The sequence below is a fragment of the Lynx canadensis genome, chromosome D1 (assembly GCF_007474595.2).
Source record: "Lynx canadensis isolate LIC74 chromosome D1, mLynCan4.pri.v2, whole genome shotgun sequence".
NCBI classification, from domain to species: Eukaryota; Metazoa; Chordata; class Mammalia; order Carnivora; family Felidae; genus Lynx; species Lynx canadensis.
Window position 1 is genome coordinate 83,496,873 of NC_044312.2, and position 25,329 is coordinate 83,522,201.

The following is a 25,329-nucleotide window of genomic DNA, read 5'->3' on the forward strand; positions in this document are numbered from 1 at the left end:
GTTTGTTTAGTCTATCAATCTGCCTTTCTCCCCCTTTATGGTTGCACTTTTTGGAATTTCTCTTATTGGACTGCTGTTTCCTAAACTTTTTCATGAGGTAAAGTTTAGCAGATACTGCTAAATTTATCTAATAAAGTAAATTATACCTCAAATCAATACTTATGGTACAAAATTTCCTACCAGTTGTTGAGGGTACATTTCATTACTCATTTCACTTTTCATTTGTTAGCCTCTGGGCATATTTAAAAGAAGATCTCCATCAATCCTGATGGATACTGGTATTTGGCCACATCTACAACTTCAGAACAAAGTGGAAGAATGACTCAATTATCCTTGCTCATGCCTGAATTATCTGTGTAATTGGGGCAGGAAAGTGCAGGCAGTGAATGTTGCCTATTGCTATTTTTAAGCTCTGCTCCTGCTGCGTTGTTCTTCTTATGTTTCACTAGTGCTGCCACTGGATTTAAATATTTTACATATCATAATTAATGATTTGGTTGCACCCTAAGGCTTTCTTAGCGAAAGGCACAATTTTGCAAATTGAATAGCAAATAATTACATAGGTGATATCATTTATGAATAGGAAATGAACAGATACATCGGTGTTTCTTCATGCTTGTGTATTTAAACAGCATGTTCTCAATTTATTAGTGATAGTTATGAGAGGGCTATTATTGTCAAAGGCTCAGGTATGTGTGGGAAGGAAATGAACATTAATGGAATGATAATTGATCTTTAATGATTTAAGGAGAGAATGGTCTACTTGACCTCCAGCATGCTTAAGGGTAAAGGGGAAACACATTCAACCTGATTTTCTCAATCAGAGATCTTTATGGTCTCTGGGTTGTTTTCCCATTTTAAATTTTTTTTTTCAACGTTTATTTATTTTTGGGACAGAGAGAGACAGAGCATGAACGGGGGAGGGGCAGAGAGAGAGGGAGACACAGAATCGGAAACAGGCTCCAGGCTCCAAGCCATCAGCCCAGAGCCCGACGCGGGGCTCGAACTCACGGACCGCGAGATCGTGACCTGGCTGAAGTCTGACGCTCAACCGACTGCGCCACCCAGGCACCCCTGTTTTCCCATTTTAAAATAAAGAGTGGAACCCTAGTCCTTAAAAACAAAACATAACAGAACTCAAAGACTGGTCTTCAGACAAACTGTAGTACTGTGCTTGCATGGCAGGCATTCACTATATAATTATAATTAGTAGGTATTGCCAATTTTAGTGAACTCTTCTACTTACTAGATAATGGATTTCTTTCACCTAAAGTTAGATGTCTCCCTTCAAAGGGAAAACCTGGTTTAATACCCAGCCTAAAGAGGCACTACCATAACCAAAGACAACTTGGCTATAAATAGACAGTCATGACGTTATTGCTGCTGAGGAGATTTCATCCCATTAGAAACTTCACTCAGAAATGTAGAGGAGTGCTTAATAATGAATGAATGTGATTTAAGGCCGCTTTATACTGATGACACTTTTCCTATAAATATTACAGAGACGTTTAAATTTTTATCTCCCGTAATTCTAATGAATGAATTTCCCTGACCCTTACTGAAAATTATACCTGTAAAGTCTGCAATTTACTGATGATTGCTTAGGCTATTAAAGAGACTTGGGTTTCAAAACATTTTCATTTCATTCATAGATTCCTGTAATGCCTTTGGAACTAAAGTTTAAAGAAGCTGGGTCAGATGGGCTTCCAACATTGGGAAAATGTTGCAGTGTCTTCAACAATTAACTTCATAAACACATTAAAGGCCAAACTAAAGTGGACAAGTGGGGACATGCATGAAGCCACTTTCCATGGATGGTGTGCTAGGAAAAAAAATTAGTGGCTGCTCGTTTTTTTTTTTTTTGTTTTTTTTTTTTTTTTTTTTTTTTTTTGAGGGTGTTCACTCCACTTCCATTTGCAATACAAGCATTTCTATCTACTCTTTCATTCCAACTTGATGAAGTATAAAGACTAAACTACTGGGAGAGAGAAGTCTTGCTGTAATTATTTCCAGCGTTAAATACAAACACTAATCAACTTTTATCAAATCAAAGAGAGAGTGATGTATCATTTAGCTAGACTTACCAAATTTTCCAGATCACTATAGCTTAACTCTTCCAGTAATAGAGTTCACATTTTATTTATTTATTTTACTGGAAAACTGCCTAAATTGCCAAACTTCTATGGTCTGGGTAGAACATATATCAAACACGTAAGTTCATTCCAGCAACATTTTTTTGAGTATCTATGTGATTGAATCGCTGTGCTGAAAGTAAGAGTGCACTATTTCAAAAAACGTATTTACAAAATTCACAAGAATATGGGCATAAAATGTACTATGGGAATATACTGGGGAGAGATGAACCAGGAAGCTTTCTAGATACGATGTTGGACTGAATTTTGAAAGATGAGCTCTTTCTTATTCATGGAAGAAAACACATTTCAGGCAGAGAGCAAGTATTCAAAGCATCCATAAATTGAGAATAACTTTAACTTCTCTGGTAACATATGTGTTCTAGGTTTGTCCTTTTATTTCATTCCCCCACCATTCTGTACCCCAATTGAAAAGTTTTTTGTATGTGTAGTCAGTCACTGTAAATTTGATCTCCCCAATATCTCCTGAAGCTCTGCCTCCCTGTTTTATCTGTTCTGCAACCACTGCCTTAGCTCAGGTCCTCATTCTTTCTTCTGTGAGCTATCATGTTAGCCTTCATGCCTTCAGCCTGGCCTGCCTCCATCCCATTATCCACACTGTTCTCAAAATGAGTTTCCCAAAACCTATATCCAATCTCATCACTCCCCTTTTTTTTTGTCTCCACTACCTCCTGGATGAAGGTCAGACTCTAAGACACTATAGAGGGCCCCTTCTCTTGTCATATCCCATGTCCACATTCATGCTTTCCTGGAAAAACTGATTCACTCACAGTTCTCCAAACATTTCATGCTTTCTCTCCATCTCCTTGCTTTTACATATGCTCTTTTCAATGCCTCTCTTCCCAGAACATCCTTAATCCCCTGTCCCCTAACTCAACTTCTGCATGTCTTTCAAGACACATTTCAAGTATCCTCTCCTCTTAGAGTTTCCTCCTGCTTCGGTTAGATGCCTTGTTTCCCTATAATATATATTCCCCTCTTTTAGAGTGTATCACATAGTGATAGCTAGTCACTGTGTGTATTCCTAGAATATATGTACCCTGAGGGCAGGAACTATGCTTTGTCTTTTCATACATGGTTTCTAACACAATATTCTACATGATAGAAATTATCAATGAATGAAAAAATTAATGAACTTCTTCCCAGGAATACAGTGCGTTCATTATTCTTATAATAGATACTGATATCAGCATCTTATAGAAAATTCAGTTATTTTGAAATTGTCTTGTTAATTTTGGCACATGCATTGCCTAGGACAATTCCTAGCTCATAGACTTTGATCCATAAATAATTCTTGCCTGAGTGAATAAGGGAACTAGTGTTATGGATTGATTTGTGTCTCCCTCCCCCACCCTCAAAAAATAAGATATTGGAGTCCTAACCTCTAGTACCTGTGAATGTGGCATTATTTGGAAATAGGGTCTTTGGAGATGGTCAAATTAAGATGAGGTTATTAGAATAGGCCCTAATCCAATATAGCAGTGTTCTTATACAAAGGGGAAATCTGGACACAGAGAGAGAGGCTTAGGAAGAAAACCACATAAAGACTGGAGTTATGCCTCCACAAGCCAGGGAACACCAAAGATTTTCAGCAAACCCACAGAAGCCGGGAGAGATTTATGAAACAGATTCTCCCTCATAGCCCTCAAAAGGATCCAATTTTACAAATACCTCGATCTCAAGCTTCGAGGCTTCCAGAGCTATGACATAATAAATTTCTGTTGCTCCTAGCCATTCAGTTTGTGGTATATTGTTACAGCAGTCTGAGGAAACGTATACACCTAGGGACAAAGATTTAGGTATTTCATTGCATCCAGAGGCTGGTATGGATCTGTAAGATGACTACAGCGGCACTAATGAAGATATGGATGTTATGAAGGCAGAAGGTGAAGAAATGTTTTCAACCATGACTAGTGAGAGAATTACTGTAGGTGTTACAAAAGAAAAAAAAGATGCAGATTCTTGTGGTAGGAATATTGGGGACAGTCTGTACTTTGCAGTTGAGAATTTTATTTTCAGATCAGTGACCAGGCATGTGTATTCTTACTAAAAGCTCCTCAGGTGATTTGGGTGAACACCTAAGTTGGTAACTCTCAAGTAATGGCTGTCCTTTCTACAGCTCCAGGCAGGCTTCTGGGGGGTTTGTGTTTCTTCCCTGCAGGCTGTCTTCTCTTCTCTTCTCAGCATGCATTCTGCTAATGGTCAGATTTCTGTGGGAGTGATCCAGACCTCCTGGTTCATTTTCTGATAGAGTTCTGCCCACTGAGGGTAAACCTATGTTTACTTTTACAGCTGGAATCTTTTATCAATTTTTCCCCCTTTTGTTAATATATCTTTCTGTCTTCCCAAACTCACCTGTGGTACTTAGTCTTGGAAAAACTTCTAAAGTTTAAGACATTTTTCTATTATTTTTATCTCAAGAGCCAAACCTTTTTCTTTTCTTCCCTGGGTCTTGCATTCTTTTTCTCTACCTGGCTCTCAAATGTTGCTCCGTATGTCCAAACAGCTGAACTCAAACAGTGCCAAGGAGACTAGTTAAACATAAGTCTTTCCAGGTTAACTACTGACTTATTGTTTGATGGAGTCTTTTGACCTTTTGAATTTAAAGTAAATCAGAATCCCCAGAGAACCCAAAGGAAAGAATATAGTGTTAAATGACTGTTTTACAAGGATTCAAAATGGAAAGATAGTTTAGAAACAAGCTAATGTGCACAGCTTATAAAGAAATACAGAGACTCAAGTGTTTTGTTTTTTTTCCATTTAAAAATATCAAAACAAAATGGGATCAAGGGATTTGAATTTAGTGTACATAAAATAAAAGAGCTTGTAGAACTTCCCTTGCATTTAGAGCCATCAGCTAGAGCACAACCTAAGTGGAAATGGATACGTTTGAAAAAATCTATATGCTCACTGCCGAATGGTATGTTTGAGAGACTTGCTAAGTGCGTACATTAATACACCCTGAAGTACTTTCTAATCAAACACATTATTGAATTACTTTCAACACTGTTGTAAGTTGGAGAGTTTCCTCATATTTTAGTGGTTTTAAAAATCACATATTAAGTCCTTGTTGCAGATCTACTTCATCATCTCCCATTACTCTAAAACATTGTGTTAGTTTTCACTAAGCTTTGTGGCTGGCCATTGTTATGCCTCGACATACCAGGCTGTCAGTTTAGAGATGGTGCGTCTGTTGCCTGAGCTTGTGCAAATCAGGAAGTGTTATTTCCACAATTAGGCCAGTGGCTATCAGTTTATGTGTTGGAGGGGAGAATACTTGCAGTGATGACAAGTGGAAACATTTTATCTGTGGAAGCTCAAATCATTATGGTGAACTTCAAGTCCTGTTCAACATATGTCTATAGTGACTTGTGGCTGAAATTTTACACCTGCTTATATAATACATGAATTGGGCCTAGTATCATGTGAATTGTTGACGGTGAAACTTGAAACCGCATGAAAATTATCTGGTTTCAGGTTTGGTTTCCAAAGAAAGACTCAGACAATAGTTATAGAATGTTCAGACGAACCTGGGTAAATTTGTATAATTCTCCTGGCTTACACCCAGGGAAATGTTTGTAATCCTCCCACCTACCTGTGACTTAAAACTATGAAACAAAAAGGATAAAATATCATAAATGTCTAGGGAAAAGTTTAACAAGATCAGGGATAAACTAAAATGAAAGTAGCTGGGAAACTCAAGAATGTCATAGAACACTGAGAGTACAGGCACTGCTCCACTCCCCTGACCACATCCCATTATAGTCTGAAACTTTCTGTTATTCCTTCAATTCAAATGTCACCTTCTCTGTGAAACTTTCCTTGACCCCACAAATCAACATTAGATAATTCCATTCTCTGTACTCCCCAAATACTTTATTTCCATCTATTCTAAAAGTAAGTACATTTTTGGTGATTTTGTTTATTTCTTGCTCCCCCACCCCCCCCCACACTCTGAACTCCAGAAAGGCACAAACTTTTTATTTTCATTCGTCTTTGTGTTCCAAGTACCTAGTTAGTGCCTAACCGTATAATACTTGTTGCATGAATAAATAGCAGAATTGGTTGATGATGTGTCATCACTTTTGTTTAGCTATTTAAGATGTGAATGCAAGTGAAATGTCAAGCCATAAAAAGGGTGCAGAAATTACTAAGAAATTGGTCTGGCATTGTAATCTCTTGCATTTCCTATTGGGGCTTCAGAACTTGGTAAATGTGGAGAAGACTCGAGGAAACCGAAGCCTAAGTTAAAGAAAATAGTGCTTAAGATCAAGGTGTTAGAAAACAGGCTGAGTCCATGAAGGACAAAGGAAATCAGAAAGGGAACTGAGGTATGAAACAATGAGGTTTGGTAAAGAGGGTCATGACCGGCTATTGGTTATCTCTGCTGAGGTAAAGAATACATGAAACAAGGATAACCTAGACATAAAAATGCTATTACATCTTGTGATGAGTTACCATGGGTTATCGTGAGATTTTTCCTGCTTCAAACTTCACCTAATAAGAGTCCACACTGCCAATATGGAATGATTCCAAATTCCAGGACTGATTATACCTTTTCACAGCTGCAAACCCCTCACTGAATATTCATTACTTAGAGTACTATTTTTTAAACTTGCCTGAAAATAACAATCTCCTAGGACACCAGTAAACATTAGAGGTTCCTGTTCATCTTCTGAATGAGAATCTTAGGAGGTGGGGGCTAGGAATCTGGTTTTTAGTATAACATTTGATTATTCTGCTCCTCAAGCAAATTTGGGATTTATCGTCAGGATGAAATGCTTTTTCCTAAGAAAAGCACTCTGTGTCCACTCTGGCTCTGGCTTCACTTGTCATGGGCTCCAATTATGCTCCAGTAATAGTAGCATACTGTTTCAGATCACTATTTCTTTCCAGATGCTATTATCTCTACTTAAATTCTGTTTACACTTCAAAACCGGCCTCAAATGACACTTTCTCTGGAAAACATTTGTGTACCTTCCTATAAAAAGTACTAGACTTTACCTTATCACATTCTCTTTATTTGTTCTTCACTTCTGTTTTTTTTTTTTTCTCTATAGCAGGAGCTTCTTAAGATTAACAAACATGTCTAACTTATTTATATTATGTGACCAAGACCCAGCATAGTGCCTGGATATAATAGGGAACATATGTTTCTTGACTTACATTGTGGGCCAGTATCTCTTACCCACACATGTTTTGCCCTTTATTTTATTTATTTTTAAATGTTTATTTATTTTTGAGAGAGAGAGAGAGACAGAGTGTGAGTGGGGAAGGGATAGAGAGAGAGAGGGAGACACAGAATCTGAAGCAGGATCCCGGCTCTGAGCTGTCAGCACAGAGCCTGATGCTGGGCTCCAACTCACGGATTGTGAGATCATGACCTGAGCCAAAGGCAGTCGCTTAACCGACTAAGCCACTCAGGTGCCCCTTTTTCATTTTTTTAAGTTTATTACCTTTTTTTTTTTTTTTGAGCTAGAGAGAGAGAGTATGGGAGAGAGGCAGAGAGAGAGGGAATGAGAGAATCCCGAAGAGGATCCTCACTGTCAGCACAGAGCCCCATGTGGGGCTCGAACTCATGAACCATGAGATCATGACCTGAGCCAAAGTCCAATGCTTAACTGACTGAACCCTCCAGGTACCCCACTTTGCCCTTTATTTTTAACAAAGAGATTTGGAACATCTCAAATGAAGCCTCAACCATGATGATGTTTCTGCATGGCTTTAGCTTTCCTGGTGAAAAATCTTTCTCTCTCTCTTCTTTACAATCATCCATAATTACCACATCCTGTTTGCTTCTCATTTTTATGTATTAATTTTTCTATGTATGTCTCTGTGACTAGAATGCAAATGATGTGGGATCAGGGAGGACGTTTTGGGTTTTATTTGCGTAAAGGTCTCTAGGATGAAGTAGCATGTGTAGATTTGGCCATATCTGCAATAATATATTTCTTAACAAAAATATTTGTACTAAACATGTCACAAAGTTAACATTTTTTTTAAATGTCAGTGATAGGTATATTTTATAATTATATAAATTATATAATTTTCTGGACTTTTCTGTCACCTGAAATGGTTTATAATTTTTAAATATTATATTATTTTAAGCTCAGAATTCTCAACTTGAGATCCAGTTACCCCTGAGTTTAGAAATTTCATAAACTCCTGGAAATTCTATATAATTGTTTAAAGAGTGTGCTTTTTTTTCGGGAGAGAGATCATGACCTGAATTACATTTACATAAAGATCTACAACCTCAAGCTGTTTAAAAGCAACTCTTCTGAACTTGCAATAATAGTGGTAGGAAGAATTTTACAATTTGCAAAGAACTTCCTCATGCATTAGACTGTTCATTCTTTATAGCAACCCCCAAGAAGCAGCTATGGCAGGCATTCTTAGCTTCATTGATCAAATAAGGAAACCAACACTTGGAGAAGTTAAGAGCCTCCACTGGAGTTGACATCCCATGACTCCAGAACTGGAGCTCTTTCCACACTATGTACCAAGTGGCTTCTTTCCATAAACACTGGTTTGCTTAATCTTCTTTGGACATATGGAGTAGGTTAAGCTCCTGCCAGGAGCAGACAGGCAGGTGAAACTTAAATTACCCCTTATACTTAATGAACTAGGTGACTTTCCTCTCTCAGTCATTTGTCTTCAGTATCCAGGAATATATAAAAGGAATTTCCTCTTCATGCCTTCATCCTAAATATAGATTAATTAGGAAAAAATCCCTGGACTCTCAGCATCAGCATCTTCTTGTTCATCATTAAGAAACATTTGTTGAATGCATTTCATATGCAAGGCACTGTTCTTAGCACTAACAACTGTAAATACATGAGCTGATACAAGCAGGCCACTGGGCAATTAATATCAAAATAAACCAGCGGCTCCAGCCAGCACCAGGAAACTGAGACTGCTGAAATACTGTTTCAGTGAAACCAGGGAGCATGTACTGAGGGTCTTAAAATGAACTACACTCTTTGAACCAGTAATTCTGCTTCTAGAGATTGGTCTTATATAATTCTCAATCTAGAAAGCTGTCTTCAAAGTAGCCTTATTTAAAACAATAAAAGAATAGAGATAACCTACATCTCCAGCAATAGGTCAGTTGATGTGTTTATTTTGATTCATTATTTGTGGGCAAACAATTGATCCTTAATCTACCCCAACACATCTGAAGGATGCAACATCTTTGTCTGTAGCAGTGGTTCACTATGCATAGATTCACAGCTGAAGTACCAAGGAGAGATAAATAAAAATCTTTTACAAAACGAAAAAGGTATATTTTGAAATGTACTTCATGAAGTGGGGCTACTCTCCTTCTTCCTCGGATAAGAAATATTCTTACTTTCTGGATGGTTTGTGACATTAGAAAATATTAATCTTTTGGTTTTGACTCTCCATTATTCACCCTAAGTATGCTTTTAGAAACAGCAGCTCCCCTTTTGTTGGGAAACTGCTGTTCCCCAGCTTCTTATGGTTCTCAGGGGAGGTGGGTTTGCCCCAAGATAATGAAGGATTCTAGGTCAACCAGAGATCTTCCCTGGGAGCCAGAATGTCCCTCATTTCTCTGGAGTACTAAACTGGAAGGACATCCAAACCTTCTCCTTCTTCTTACTGTAGTATGTAAACATTTCTTATTTGTAGTAATTGAGAAAAACATATGATTCACACCTGCTCTTCCAAGATACACAAATAAGCATTTTTCTTTTTCACTAATCTCTTTCTTTTCTTAAACTAATTTGATTTGGATTTTTGTCACTTGAGACTAAAAAGTTCCTGAGTCTAACAAGTTAATGTGGATCCTACTGGTGTAAACACACTAAAAACAAAACAAATAAAAATTCAGCAAAATTCCAAAATTTTATTCATTGGGAAAAAGTACTGTATTGAACTGTTCCGCAACAGTGATTATTGATTTATTAGAGGTTGATTTTTTTCTTGCTCTTTCTACTGTTCCATATTCCCCCCATATTTTCTATAATAGGTATATACTTCATTTTAAATTGTAAACAGCAGTATTCACGACACATGTAGTTTGGCACCATGGCATGTCCCTGAACAGGAAGGGGAAAGAGGAAGAGAGAGGCAGACAGTTAGATACAGATTGATTACTGAGAAAGTATATTGTTTCCTTTCCACGTCCACCAATTGCTTCTTGAGAAAATATGCTAAGCTCTGCTGAAATGTTTAAGTTACATGCTGTCAAACATCTATGGCTGTCATGAAGGTTAGTTGTGGAAAATGTGAAATTGGCATTTGTTCCCAAGGAGTGCGTAGGTGCTTTATTGGGAGAGAATGTCAGGTAAATAGAAAGAAAGGTTAGAAAAGAAGCCTTTTATTTTAATAGATAGCATAGTGTAAATATCTTGGTAAATCTTAATAGACTCATGCAATGTTCTGACACCACTGGAGTTAAGCTGCCAAAAGAGATACTGACTGGGCCAGGGCTAAGACAGACCATTTCAGCAAGCCATCTACATTCTAATCCTGATAGTCTATTGTTAGGTAATGTTTGACTATTACTTCAGGGGCAGTGAAATGGCTGTGATGATCTTTATATCCTCTTAGCTTTATCAGCAACTGACAAAGCCTTGAATGGGGCAGACTTTAGGTTATGTTTCTTTATCTGAATGGAGCACTAGGTTCTGGAATCCTGGGGTGTGTAATAGCCATCCACGCTAAACCAAGTGAAGATAACAGAGCCTCCAGAGTAGACTGCAATAGTTAAAACAGGGTTTGGTTTCTGAGTCTTCCTATAGGCAATTTGCTAGCAAAATCCTGGGCATTTAAAATTGAACTGAGGGTCATTGTTGAGAGATGGACTGAGTAGGGCTCTCCAAGCTAATGTAATAGTTAAAGGGTTTCTGGGAAAAAAAAAAAAAGATTTAATCAGATTTGTATCATCTTTGTTAATTTGGCTGATAAATTCAGGCAGTCATCATGGAACCCAAGAATTGGGTTCTGAAACCTCACTTCCCAAAGTAGGACTAAAACATGACATGGCAAGTTGGAGGAAACATATTCTCTGGTTCTAAGTCCTGTGTTTCTAAGACATGTTCTGTGACAGATTATAGAGTTAATTTGGTGGTTGCACATAATTGCCATAATATTTTATTATTTGACCCCATGGTAAGAAGATTTATTTAACATAAACTTTCATCAGGCCTCTATCATCCTCCACCTGGAACTTTGCCGGAGCTGACTGATCTCTCAGCCTCCACCTGTTAACCCTTCTGCTTCACCCTCCTCACCTTGAGCTGAGGTGAGTGATATTCAAAAAAAAATCTTATTAGAATTTGCTTCTGTTCCAAACAAAATAAAATGAAAAAGAAGGAACCAAATCCCTCTTTTAGTTTTCTGTTGCTTATAGAATTAAGTCTACTTCTTTATCTTCAGATTTAATCTCATCTCAACCTAACTCACTGGACCACCTCCTGCTGTCCTTCACATGGCTTCCATCATCTTCCAGCTACCTTAAATTTCCAAATATTCCTTAATATACCACAATTTTTCATGTCTCTGAGGCTTTATTTGCATATGTTCTTTCCCTGACTGGAATGTTTCTTGGCTCCTTCATCTGGGGAGGGTAGTGAATAATGAGGCCAGAGAGATACATGGATGAGGATATGAGGAGCTGTTAAATCATGGTAGAGAATTTGTACTTTATTTTAGCATAAGAAACTGGGGACTCAGATGATGTTGAATCAAAACACTTGGCATGAGGGGGTGCCTGGGTGGCTCAATCAGTTAAGCATCAGACTTTGGCTCAGGTCATGATCTCACAGTTCATGGGTTTGAGCCCTGCATGGGGCTTTGCACTGACCGCTCAGAGCCTGGAGCCTGTTTCACATTCTGTCTTCCTCTCTCTCTCTGCCTCTCCCCTGCTTATACTCTGTCCTCTCTCTCAAAAATAAATCAACATAAGCTATCTGGAATTCCCTTCTATAATCAGGGATATGGGATCTCTGGAAAGAAAAAGGATTCCATAACAGACCCTGAAGTCTTCATTCTATAACTTTCCTAATATAAAATCTCTACTTTACAGATGAGACTGAGAATCATATCAATGTGAACTGATAGCCTCAAGTCTTGTGGCTAGTAAAAATCCATTACTATAGATAATGTACTATAGATACCATGCTGTATCTAAAGTACCTCAAGCATCCTATCTCAACTGTTTCTTGCCACTTTGCTTGTACATCTGCTTTAACATTTGCCAAGTTATGTTTTAACTTACACACCTTCATTTTTTTTATTCCCCTTAAATTGAAATCTACAAGAATATGTCATTCAACTTTCTTGCCACAGTGCCTGGCACATTATAGGTGATCCAAAAAAAAATTGTGACATAACACATAAGCATAAGAAAACTTGGTTTGAAAACACATTTCAGACACTGAATATACAGGTGTATCATATTCTAACCCCCAAATTGATACTTACAATGGCCCTATTTACTATTTTAATTTACAATTTGTATGGCAGGATGGTGACCAGCAGTATTCTTGTGGCCAAAATATGTTATCTGACACGAGGAGAAAAAAAATTATATTTAAAATGCATTAGGAATTTGAGAAATGTGAAGATATGATTTAATACTGTTTGTAATTACTATGGAAAGAAAAGAAGAATAATATCTGAATATATGTTACACAGGGCAAGCTTTAAGAAGAGTCCAGAAAAGAATTTGTGGGTCATTTTGGATCATAAGCAAAACATGAATTCACAATATTCATAATTTATTGTCAATGAAGTATTTGGATATGTGAATTGGTTAAGAGGTATAAAATTATCTTTGTATTTCTTGGATCAATTATAGGTTTTAGATAACTGAAACTATATCCATACCCTATGGCTTAGACAACAGATAAGAAGGTGGAAAACATCCAAAAATTAAGGGGAAAAAGTGGGTCAATGGTGACAAAAATTGCCATCTAATATGTATTAAACATGTTGTTATAAATGATTTTTAGACGTTATCACATTTGACCCTCACAACAAACCCCAAAACTTTTTTAAAGAAAGTTGAGTAAACTGGGTCTCATAATTAATAAGTAAGTTGCCCATACAATTGGTAAATGGGAGACCCAAGATTCTCGTCTAGAACTGAGTCCAATTCCTATAACCTTTACTGACTACCATGCTACCTTTGGAAGAAATTTGATTTCTTTGGCCTAGAGAAAATAATATTGTAAGAGGCTATGAGTATTGTGAGGGCTATATATTATATGCAAAATGAGGGTTCCTGCTTCCATCAAAGCCTGGACATGAAGACATTGGATTATGTTGTAATGGCAGAAGTTTCAGTTAGATCATTTGAAGAAAACACTAGAACATATTGCCTTGAAAAGTGGTGGAGTCTTCTTGAGAGATCCAGTAAAGAAAGCTTTAAAGGCCTACAGCTTTCTGTCTAGAAGTGAGGTGGCCACTGTGATGAAGTGCATTTTAGTCCTAACTTCTGATTTCAGTTAAACAGGGTACTGTGTACTGATGGAGCATCTTTACAGACTCTAGGGAAGGCAGCAATTAATACTGTTGTACTGTATAGGATAGCAGGACTTCTGTTGGAACAGCTGTTTGTTGATCCAGCTGACATTCTCTTTCATCCACCCATCCATTGTTCTCCTTAAACAATAGCGAGATACAAATGTGAGTTTTACTCACTCTAATGAAAAGGGTAGAGTTTCTCTCCCTATAAATATTTTCAAAAGCCTTGATGATTCATGAGATTTGCACAAATACATTTAGAACTGAAAGTAAGTGTATAAGGCATTTGGAGAATACTCTGCCCCTGACATTATAGGGAGGGGAGGGCACCTACATTAAAAATAACTCTGCTTTGGCTTTTAAGGCAAACATGGTCTTCATTACTCTCCTCCCTACCCCAGCTCCACCACCAACCCCCCCCCCCCTGGAAAAAATAAACAGTGTCTAAAACAAAACCTGACATAAGAGAAGGCTGCTTCTTGGGTGGGCATGAATGCAATCTTGCCTGAAGCAAGGGGTATAGACAAAATGACCTTTAAAATTTGCTTTCAAACCCATTATTCACTGGCTTTATCTAAACATTGTTTATGAAGGAAGATAAAATATGGATGAGTTTTCAAATGAAGAAAGCAGCAAAGACTTACTGACTCTGTCTTGTTGCAAAAGGGAAATTGGATTTGTACCTTCATCTCCTGCATTTCTCATTTATTTCATTCAGGCATGCGGGGGATGGAGCAAGTATCAAATTCACCTTTGAAGCTCAGCTTGTACAAGAAAAACCTGATGGTTTTATCTCTGTTCCTCTGCAGAAATCTACATTTTCCTTTCAAGTTAGTGGTAGTTGTTCATGCTTCTCCCTTAGAGAAGATTCCAAACTTTAAAAAAATTCCCTCTGGGCATTTTTCTCTTAGAGATGCCTCTGAAAAGAGAGGCTCAAAGTACACATGAGATTAGACTCAAACACCTGTGGTTTTTCCAAACATTTTCCAAGGTATCAATCAGATAGATCACACAACTCCTGTTTTGTCTCTATCCCATATCCTTCACCTAGGCACGGAATCCTGCTCATTCCAGCTGACTCTTTCATATAATTCAGGATGCAGCTTAAATGCCCCCTCTTCAAGGATCTTTCCTGACCTGACCACCCCAGTGTAAGTAGCCCCTGTCACATCTCATTCTTACAAGCCTTGACCTACCTAGAATTTGTTACCATATAATATTGGTTATTTATTTAATGTGCACATCTCTCAACTGGAATGTGTCCTATGAGAACGGAGGTCAAGTCTGCTTTATTCAACTTCTACCCACCCAGCAGTTTCAACAAAGATTACAAATAGTATGTACTCAATTAATATTTGTTAATATGAATGAATGTCTGGTGCCCTCAACAGGAAATACACTGCAAATGTCCATGAATAATTTTACATTATCCAAATAACATATGCATGGAGACATATAGGCAAATATTAATATTTGTGATCAGATGTAGGTTGATTAATACAGGTGAGAAAGGACAAAATTGGGGTGAATTTTCCTAAAATAAGACATAGTAAGGCAAAATATAAGGGTCTAGTCTGCCATTGCCTCTTTAATTGAGCAAGACTGTTTTGTCCTCCGCATCCTTGACAGTCTCAAAGGTTGTGATGATGTCTTATGTCTCCTGACATCTCTGCTGTATTTCTCTATCTAGTCTAGATCTCCTCAGACCCAGATATCTTGATTTTTTTAAACACTTCTCTTGGGCCTGATACCTGTTTTCTGAATAGATCTTCGTTCCCCCACTTTTTCTTTTCCCAGCCAAAAGTTGATCACCCTTCTTGAACTGTGTCTGCTCTTCACGTTTGGGTAACAGTCTGAGCAGACCTGTTTTGGTTCCCTAAGCCCTATCTTACTCTTCCTTTGCCAGGAATCAGAGATTAAGAGCCTTGTGTTTTGTTTAAGTCCTTGCAGTTTTCAAGTCTTTAAAGGTATTCCTCTCTTCTTAACTGATCACTCTTTCCATTTTTATCTTCTCTCACAATTTTGTCTCTGCTCCTCCCATTTGGCCATCATTTATCATCAGCTGTTAAATTGTCACTAGTCGGTAGGATGAAGAGCAGTTTTGAAATCAAGTTATAGCTTGAATATCTGTCTAATCTGAGCCAATATCAAACTATATTGACTCTGTTTACATTCATAGTGAATTTTAAAATTTATTGGCATGAACATTAAATCTGCTTGGATGACTTCCCCAAAGATAGATTAGGAGATGTGTGTTTCTTCAACTGGGCTTGAAATTGAACATTTCACTAATGGTAATGATTTTAAATTTCTGAAAAAGCTACCTAAGTTTTTCTAACATTTATGGCAGGTGCTACCCTTAGCATCAACATTTAATGCAACAGAGTTGCAGCCAAGTATATCTTCATGGTGAGGGGAAGAAAGGAAAACATCTTGGTCATGGTATGTGAAGGCTTCCATTAGTTGGCTCAAAACTCCCTTTATTTAATTCCATTAAAAAACTTGAATTTATGTGATTATAGAAATATATTTATTACACGAATTTCCTTGTCAGTTTCAGAAAAAATTTAGAAAGTACAGGTAAGAAACAAATATACATACTCCCAACTTACTTTCTAGTGAAAATATTCTGCTAAGCTTCTTCCTCAGCTACACAGAATATTGTCGATCTATTAATATATCACACTTTCCTTGTGTTTACTCAGACTGTTCCCTCAATTTGAGAAACGCTTTTAGATTCCTTCTCTTTTTGAAATCATAATTACTATTCAGAGTACTACTCGATTGCTACCTTCTTTATCTCCATTGCTAATGTCATTTCAGATGAGCCTAATCCTTTCTTCTTCCCCTTTAAACAGTCCATTGAATTCATCCCTCTAACTTTTGAATTTCCTGTAAGTTGGTGGTTGGAATTCATGACTTGATAAGATTCAGGTTAGTTTTTGTTTGTTATCAACTAGGCTACTTCATTCAGGAAGCACATACTGTCTTTTTTTTTCTTCTTTAAAATGAATTTAGCAGCCACTGATTCTTAATGTCTAGGGGATGACAAATAATGATATTCTAATTCTATTTCCCCTCTATATTGTTAGTTGGAATATTTCTATTAAAGAAAATTTTCCCCTAAGTTACAATTTGGTTACTGCATGGTAAAGTTTGTAAGGAAAGGCAAGATAGATGCTTGATAGTTATTTCCCTCTTCACTTACAAATTCTCAAATAATGAATTGATTTACTAGTATCCTACAAAGATAACCCTTACTTTATTTATTTTTTTATTAACTTCTAAATTTTAATCTAATATAGTTAACATACAGTATTATATTAGTTTCAGGTGTACAATTTAGTGATTCAACACTTCCATATAACACCCAATGCTTATCACAGCAAGTGTATTCCTTAGTCTCTATCACCTATTTCACCCATTCCCCCCATGCACCTCTCCTCTGGTAACCGTCAGTTTGTTCTCTATAGTTAACAGTCTGTTTCTTGATTTCCCTATCTTTTTTCTAAAATTTTTTGGTAATGTTTATTTATTTTTGAGAGAGACAGACAGAGTGTGAATGGGGGAGGGGGAGAGAGAGAAGGAGACGTAGATTCTGAAACCGGCTCCAGGCTCTGAGCTGTCAGCACAGAGCCGAACACGGGGCTCAAACCCACAAACTGCAAGATCATGACCTGAGCTGAGGTTGGATGCTTAACTGACTGAGCCACCCAGGCTCCCCTCTCTCTATTTTTTTTTTTTTTAATTTGCTAGTTTGTTTTGTTTTATAAATTCCTCATATGAGTGAAATCATACAGTATTAGTCTTTCTTTTTGACGTATTCTGCTTAGCATTATACTCTCTAGCTCCATCCATGTTGGTGCAAATGCAAAATTTCATTGTCTTTTTTAATAGATATTATATGTTATATATATAATGGAATATTATTTGACTAATGTATATATATATACACATATATATAATTTAATATATATGTATATATATGTAATATATACATTACATTATATAAATTTATATGTATATGTATATATGTATATATATTATATGCATATATATTATTTGTATATTTTGTATATTTGTATATTATTTGTATATATTTGTATGTTTGTGTATATATATTATATATATATTTGTGTGTATATATTATTTGTATGTATTTGTATATTTGTATATTATTTGTATACATATATTATATGTATATATACATATACATTATATATATAATTATATGTACATGTATATAATTTCATATATATATATATAAATATATATATATGTAATTTCATGTCTTTTTTTTATCCATTCATCTATTGATAGACACCTGAGCTGCTTCCATAATTTGACTATTGTAAATAGTGATCAATAAATATGAGTGCATGTATTCCTTTGAATTAATATTTTTGTATTTGGGGGGTAAATACCCAGTAATGCAATTACTGGACCCTAGGGTAGTTCAATTTTTAACTTTTTGAGGAACCTCCATACTCTTTTCCACAATGGCTGCATCAGTTTACATTCTGACCAACAGTGCATGAGGGTTCCTGTTTCTCCACATCCTTGCCAACCCTTGTTGTTTCTTCTGGTTTTGATTTTAGCCATTCTGACAGGTGTGAGGAAATATCTCTATAGTTTTCATTTGCATTTCCCTGATGATGAGAAATGTTGAGCATCTTTTCAGTGTTCATTGGCCATGTGGATGTCTTCTTTGGAGAAATATCTGTTCATGTCTTCTGTCCATTTTTTAATTGGATTATTTCTTTTTTAGGTACTGAGCTTTATAAGTTCTTTATATAATTTGGATACTAACCCTTTATCAAATAGGTCATTTGCAAATATCTTCTTCCAATCAGTACATTGTCTTTTAGTTTTATTGATTGTTTCCTTCACTGTGAAGAAATTTTTATTTTGATGTAGTCCCAATAGTTTAATTTTGCTTTTATTTCCCTGTCTCAAGAAACATATCTAGAAAGGTGTTGCTACAGTCAATGTCAGAGAAATTACTGCCTGTGCTTTCTTCTAGGGTTTTTATGGTTTCAGGAAGATGACCTTTAGTTTAAAAAGATTATTTATTAAAATATTAGTATTAGCATTAAATATTATTTTAATTTAATTGATTGAAATAATTAATTAATTTAAAATTAATTGATTGATTTAAACATTAAGTATAGTAAAAATATTAGTATTAAAATTATATCTAGGTGATTCTTTACTCTCAGATAAAATGAGAGAATGTATCTTTAAAAAAATTTTTTTTAAAGTTTATGTATTTTTAAGAGAGAGAGGTAGCATGAGCAGGGAAGGAACAGAGAGAGAGATGGGGACAGAAGATCTGAAGCGGGGTCTGGGCTGACAGCAGAACTGTAAGATCATGACCTGAGTCAAAATTGGATGCTTAACCAGCTGAGTTACCCAGAGGCCCTGAGAGAATGTTTCTTAAAACAATACTCCAAACAGCAAACCATTTCACTTTCCATAAACAAATGTGTATACTATCCGTGTTTTATTCTTTTTCAGAGAAGAATAATTTAAAATTTTTTCACATGCCTCTGCTTATTACACTTTGGGGATTTCATCTGGTCTCATAATTTTGAATATTATATATATATATATAAATTCCTAAGATTTGGATCCTGTCTGGACTTTTCCCTAAAATTCCTGTTTCACGTACTTGACTCTTTAGTTGGCCATCTCAACTTAGATGTCCAATAGTTATCTCCCATTCAACATATCTGAAACTCAATTCCTGATCCCCACCCCTAAATCTTCTAATCTCTGTTTTTTCCATTTCGCTCAACAGCAACTTCATCCTTTCAGTTGATCAGGCAAAAAAGTTGAAATTTGGAGTCACCATTAAGTCCCCTCTATCAGTTTTTAAAGTTTATTTATTTAATTTTTTGCGGGGTAGGAGCAGAAAGAGAAGGAGAGTGTGGAGCCTGACAGGAGCCTGACACAGGGCTCAATCCCATAAACCATGAGATCATGGCCTATGCTGAACACCAAGAGTAAGACATGCAACTGACTGAGCCACCCAGGTACCCCCTCCATGCCCCCCCACCTCTATCTTTTATATTCCCTGCTGACCCTTGATTAAAGTGCATCCAGAATATAAATATTTCTCACTTTCTCCACTGCTACCATCTTAGTTTTATCACTACCATCTCTTGTTTGAATTATTTCAATATATTCCAAAATACTCTAATTTTTTTTCTTAGCTCCTATGGTCTAATCTCAAATTTAAACATGTTAAAATGTACATTAGGTCATCTCACTCTTCCACTAAAAGCTCTTTAAAACTTTCTCATCTCATTTACAGTAAAATCCAAAGCCCTTACAGTCGTTGAAAAGCCATGTCCTATTATTAAAACTGCAATAAACTCCTTATTTATTTTTAGCAGACAAATTACTACCCACTCAGCCCTTTAGGTTAGTTATTTCCTCTGCCAGGAAGGCCTTTCTTCAGATTTTATTTGTCTTGTTATTTTACCTCCCTCATTTAATTATGGTCTTTTCAGTGTCTCCTTCCCATCTAATATCACCTTTAGTTTTTCCCTTATAATATATTATGAGATTTATTTACTTACATTGCTTATTTTCTGTTTCCCTAATTAGATCATAAGATCTAGAAAGGAAGATTTTGTTTTGTTTACTGTTTCTATTTTCTCCTAGAACAGTGTCTGGTAGCAGTTGCTCAATAATTATTTGTAGATTTAACAAGTGAATGATGAACTTCAGTACTTATGATCTTAAATTTCCTTTTTTCTAATTTTCATTTTTAAAATATTCATTTGGGGAGTTTCTGAGTGGCTCAATCAGTTAAACATCTGACTCTTGAGTTTGGCTTGGGTCATGATCTCATGGTTCATGAGATTGAGCCACCAGTCAGACTCTGTGCTGACAGCACAGAGCCTGCTTGGGATTCTTTCTCTCCCAATCTCTGTCTCTGCTCCTTCACTCCCTCTCTCTTTCTTAAAATAAATAAATAAACACTAAAAAAATAAAATGTTCATTTGGTTATGTTTTGTAAATTATAATTTTTGTTTAAAATTCTTTCTTCTCTATTTTACCCAACTCTTCTTTTACTTTCTTAAAAATATTGATCTTAGTTATTTGAAAGTCCCTGTTGGATAACTCCAATATGTGAATCATCTGTAGGTCTATTTCTATTGTTTATTCTTTCTTTTGACTTTCAGTTGTTTGGTTCTGTGTTGTTTGTTGGTGTGGGTATTGTGTGTGTGTGTGTGTGTGTGTGTGTGTGTGTGTGTGTATGCTCCTTATGATTTTTGGCTTGACAGATTAAACTTTGTAGGGGCTCTTGATGATGGACAATTCTCTAAAGCAAGTTAACTATTCTCTCAGGTGCATAGGTTACTGGCAGATTAGTGTATTTCTGTTAAGATTTTATTTTAGGCTTTGTTATCATGAGTCTATTTAAATTTTGCTCTTACATGTAGGACATAGTCCTCACTTCTGGACTATGTCACTAAGTGCCCCATTAATCCTAGGATGGCACCCTTCTGAGGTGTCAGCTGAGAATTCCTAAAACGTTTACACACATCTCTCTATTTCATCAAGGACTGAACTATAATTTCTGTCTCCTCAGTACCATGTGGCTGCTGATATTCATTCTTAAGCCTCTCAATTGCTGTTTTATTCTGGTTTATTTGGACTTGATGCATGACTACATTTTTCTTCAGAACATTTTATAATTATACATGTTGGTTGAGGTTGAAATGGTAGAATTTTCATGTATTCTTGTCCTTAACAGAAGAAGAGAATTGAGGGGCCATTAGAGAGAAAGAATCAGAGGGACTGCGGAAAACACCCTCATGTGAAGTGTAATGAGATAGTCACCATCTCATTTGAGGTCACCATCAAAGAATCATACTTCCTTAGGGGAGTTCATCCTCTTAGAAACTATCTTTACCTCAGATGATAACCTCTGTATTTCACTTGTATAGATTGCTTTATGGAAAGTCATTTCTAGAGCACATCAAAAATTAGGTCGTTAAAAGACAATACAGAACTTTGTAGAGAAAATATGCAGCTTCTGAAATAAACTGAAGATAACAATTAGTCAATAAGGACCATGATTATAAAAACAAAAACTACGCCACTAAAATTTTATGCTTTAGAAAAAGTATTCTAAGTCTTTCTCTGCTTTGTGAAAACAGTCTAGCCTTTAAAATAAGAAGACCTAGGGTCATTTTCACAGATTTATAGATACAACACTTAAACTTTCTGAGGTTTGGTTGTTGGGATTGTAAAATGGAGGTGATAATACTTACCTTGCAAGTAAGTGAAAACTAGAGAGTACATTTGGAAAGTTCTTTGCATAGGGTAGGACACTCTAGGTGCCTTGTAAATAATAACCAGTTACTATTATAGCACTATTGTTGATAATAATAATAATAATAAGAATAGTAATATATATAAAATATATATAGTTCATAGACTAGAAAATGTGTGAACTTTTTCTTTTAACTTTTTTTTAACTTTGTTTTTTATTTTTTAAAATTTACGTCCAAGTAGCATATGGTGAAGCAATGATTTCAGGAGTAGATTCCTTAATGTCCCTTACCCATTTAGCCCATCCCCCCTCCCACAACCCCTCCAGTAACCCTAAATTTGTTCTCCATATTTATGAGTCTCTTCTGTTTTGTTCCCTTTCCTGTTTTTATATTATTTTTGTTTCCCTTCCCTTATGTTCATCTGTTTTGTCTCTTAAAGTCCTCATATGAGTGAAGTCATATGATTTTTGTCTTTCTCTGACTGACTAATTTCACTTAGCATAATACCCTCCAGTTCTATCCAAGTAGTTAACTTTTTAAGAATTTACATTACTCATCCAGCTACATTTTGCTTATATTCATTAGTATTCATCATAGAGAGTGTCTTGGCATGGCAGATTATTGATGACAATGCTTCCTGTTCTACTTTTGTTTGGAAGCAAGATTAATTTATGTGCTGATTAATTTGGGGGGCTGATCACCTTACTTCTCTGCCTTTGTCATAGATCTTATTCATTTGTACTGAATGTTTCTTAACCTTTATACACCTAAGGAGATGGCACATGAATTCATTATATATTTGCTTCATACTTCCATTTATAAGGCCAACAACTAATGGATAGAATATTTAAATATGGGTAAATTATGCGTTCTTTTGGAATCTTCAGTTATCTCCTTTTGTTATCTTCAGTTTATTTTAGAAGTTACATATATATTTTTTTGAAACTTGTTTGAAACTTGTAAAGATTACTTTTGTGAAAATTCTTACTAATGATATTGTGTGTGGGTGTGTGTATGAAAATATGAATTAAAGTATACTCATGGTCCATTAAATAAGTGTATGTAAAACTAGAAGGATGGCATATCATAAAAAGTTTCCCCTACATAAAATACATATATAAATTTATTTATTATTTTTTTTAATGTTTATTTATTTTTGAGAGAGAGAGAGCGCTAGGAGAGGGGCAGAGAGAGGGAGACACAGAATCCAAAGCAGGTTCTAGGCTCTGAGCTGTCAGCACAGAGCCCAATGCAGGGCTTGAACTCACGAGCTGCAAGATCATGATCAGAGCCTAAGTTGGATGCTTAACCGACTGAGCCAAGCGCCCCTATCTATACAAATTTAGATATATGTATGTATATTTTTCTATCTCAGACCTATTACTTTATTGGAATAAGTGTTGGGAACACATTCCTTTCATGATGCCTTTCCACCCTGAGATTTGTTATTGTAACACTACTGAAATTTTTTCCTAAATAATAATTTTATTACATTAGTTACTAAACAGTTACTCTTCAATGGTAGGGTGGGGGTATGGTATTACAAATAACTGATATCTTGAAAGCCTGAAACATTTTACAGTAAGGACCATAAATGGACATAACTCAATGTTAACTATGATTCTGAACTTTAAAATAAGATCATATCATTCTACTTTTTCCTAAGCCATTTAATAGTCCTGTGAATAATCACCAACCATTCTCAGAATTAGTGTATTTCTCATTTTTTTTTTTGTCACGAAAACGTTATTAGTAGATGCAATGACAAAAGACCATTCAAGGACGTGGGAGAGTTATTTCTAATAATTTGAAAGAAAAAATAAGAGTAAGGAAGGTAAGAAGGAAGAGAGGGAAGGAAGAGAGGGAAGAAGGGAGACAATAACAAAGGAATGAAGGAAGGAAGGAAGGAAGGAAGGAAGGAAGGAAGGAAGGAAGGAAGGAAGGAAAAAGTAAAAATGGAAAGAAGTGAAAAAAGAAAAAAGGAAGGAAAGAAACAAACAACTATTCTGTACTGTGTTTCAATCTAAGGGATAACAGGACACTGGATCCTCACTGCATTATGAGGTAGGAATTTCTCCCATTTTACAGATGCATACCTTTGTGGCGCCCACTGAAGGAATGTTTGATTTCAAGAAGTCGTTGACACAGTGAGCATGAAGTAACCCTAAAGCCTGCACACCTTGTTTCTTCATTGCTTTGTATTTTTGGCTTTATTTCCTATCTTTGCTCCACAACCATCATGAGCACATGCTGTGGGCTAATTTTAGCCACAAGGATTTAATGTCACTTTTAACTACAGATGGCTAAGCAATTAGGTAATTTTGTTTCTCTAGTGGCAGCCTCTCAGGGTAGTACTGATAAAGCCACCGTGATAGGAGGTAACTCCCTCACCAAGGGCTCCAACCATTTATCTTGCTGGGCACACATTTCCTTACCTGAAAACACAAAAACAAGGAAGCAAAATACCATTGCATGTGACTCTGGCTTTGGACCCAAACTGACTGGGTTTGAATCTCAGCTCTGCTAACGTATTCGATGGGCATATCCTTGGGCAAATTGCTTAAAATTTCTATACTTCAGGTTTTCTCTCCTCTAAAATGAGGATAATAATATTTATGTTATAGAGTACTTCTAAACATTTAAGCAGTTAATATGTAAAAGTGTCCTGGCACACAACAAATGTTATATAATTATTGCTGTTATTATTGCTTTTATAATCCATCAAGTTCATTCTAGCTTTGTAATTCTAAAAGATGATACTCCACTCCTACACTTAACTGCCACTTTCCTGAACCTTCCATGAATTCCAAACACATCTAACCCCTTCCTCTTGCAGGAGATCACTGTTTTCTTGCATGTTACTTCTCCTTATGCTGGGAATTAATTCTGAAGTCATATTGAGCTCAGCAAAAATTTTGTTTATGAAGTCGGCTACCTCCTCCACCCTACCCCAAAGAAGGCAGGTTAACAGCGCCTATACATCTCTATCATGACTCATCACTGTATACATTATAAATGTTGTCAGCCCCCTCCTATCCACTCCCCTCCATCTCATCTCACATACCTGAAAGGTAGCTCCAGAGGACAGGGACTATCATACATCTGACTTTTTGTCTTCTGAGCACATATCATAGTGTCTGGTACACAGAGAGCTGTTAGTAAATACCAAAAGAAAAAAATGTATTTAACACTGGGAGGATAGCAATCCAGGGGAGATGAACGTAATGAAGCCTACAGACCCAGGTAACTGGAAGGTAGGGATACAACCATGGCAAAGGCTCATGAGTGAGTTACTTACCTATCTAGTTATCTGTCATCTAGCTATATAACAAAACTAACATTTTAAGATCCTTACCCAACCCACCTCCCCCCCCCCAGAAGAAAACAAACCC